Below are 1,159 nucleotides of genomic sequence, written 5' to 3' on the forward strand. Positions count from 1 at the left end.
CAATCGTCTTTGTAGTGGAGCTGGGAGGGGCAAGGATAAGGGACGAAGACCGGGGTAACATGTCGGATGCGATCATACCAGCACTAAAGCACCGGATCCCATCAGAACTCCGAATTTAAGCGTGCTTGGGCGAGAGTAGTACTAGGATGGGTGACCTCCTGGGAAGTCCTCGTGTTGCATTCCCTTTTTAATTTTTTTCGCGCCGCTTGCAAAACAAAACGCACGTGTAAGTAATATATTTACCGTGTTTTATTATTTTGCACGAGTGCGGTAAGTCATAGCTGGGTGCTCACGATTCACGGGCCCAGCGTCGGCGTTGTGGCGCGGCAAGCGTGCACTGGTGCGGTTGAGAGGGAGGGGTGGAAACCACGTTAAACTCGTCTCCGTAGTTGAGAGGGAGCGGCCAAAGCAATGTGCAATCGTCTTTGTAGTGGAGCTGGGAGGGGCAAGGATAAGGGACGAAGACCGGGGTAACATGTCGGATGCGATCATACCAGCACTAAAGCATCGGATCCCATCAGAACTCCGAAGTTAAGCGTGCTTGGGCGAGAGTAGTACTAGGATGGGTGACCTCCTGGGAAGTCCTCGTGTTGCATTCCCTTTTTAATTTTTTTCGCGCCGCTTGCAAAACAAAACGCACGTGTAAGTATTATATTTACCGTGTTTTATTATTTTGCACGAGTGCGGTAAGTCATAGCTGGGTGCTCACGATTCACGGGCCCAGCGTCGGCGTTGTGGCGCGGCAAGCGTGCACTGGTGCGGTTGAGAGGGAGGAGTGGAAACCGCGTTAAACTCGTCTCCGTAGTTGAGAGGGAGCGGCCAAAGCAATGTGCAATCGTCTTTGTAGTGGAGCTGGGAGGGGCAAGGATAAGGGACGAAGACCGGGGTAACATGTCGGATGCGATCATACCAGCACTAAAGCACCGGATCCCATCAGAACTCCGAAGTTAAGCGTGCTTGGGCGAGAGTAGTACTAGGATGGGTGACCTCCTGGGAAGTCCTCGTGTTGCATTCCCTTTTTAATTTTTTTCGCGCCGCTTGCAAAACAAAACGCACGTGTAAGTAATATATTTACCGTGTTTTATTATTTTGCACGAGTGCGGTAAGTCATAGCTGGGTGCTCACGATTCACGGGTCCAGCGTCGGCGTTGTGGCGCGG

The 1,159-nt window shown here is 51.8% G+C and overlaps 3 non-coding genes across 3 annotated transcripts; all 3 read left to right on the top strand.

The window, feature by feature from the left end:
• The first annotated feature begins 64 nt into the window (after positions 1–64).
• Positions 65–183, top strand: LOC123178628 (5S ribosomal RNA). The gene has a single exon (XR_006489728.1). It is a non-coding gene; the product is annotated as a 5S ribosomal RNA (ribosomal RNA).
• Positions 184–480: 297 nt separating this feature from the next.
• On the top strand, positions 481–599 carry LOC123178627 (5S ribosomal RNA). The gene has a single exon (XR_006489727.1). It is a non-coding gene; the product is annotated as a 5S ribosomal RNA (ribosomal RNA).
• Positions 600–896: 297 nt separating this feature from the next.
• Positions 897–1,015, top strand: LOC123178626 (5S ribosomal RNA). The gene has a single exon (XR_006489726.1). It is a non-coding gene; the product is annotated as a 5S ribosomal RNA (ribosomal RNA).
• Positions 1,016–1,159: the final 144 nt, after the last annotated feature.

The sequence above is a fragment of the Triticum aestivum genome, unplaced genomic scaffold (assembly GCF_018294505.1).
Source record: "Triticum aestivum cultivar Chinese Spring unplaced genomic scaffold, IWGSC CS RefSeq v2.1 scaffold99773, whole genome shotgun sequence".
NCBI lineage: Eukaryota > Viridiplantae > Streptophyta > Magnoliopsida > Poales > Poaceae > Triticum > Triticum aestivum.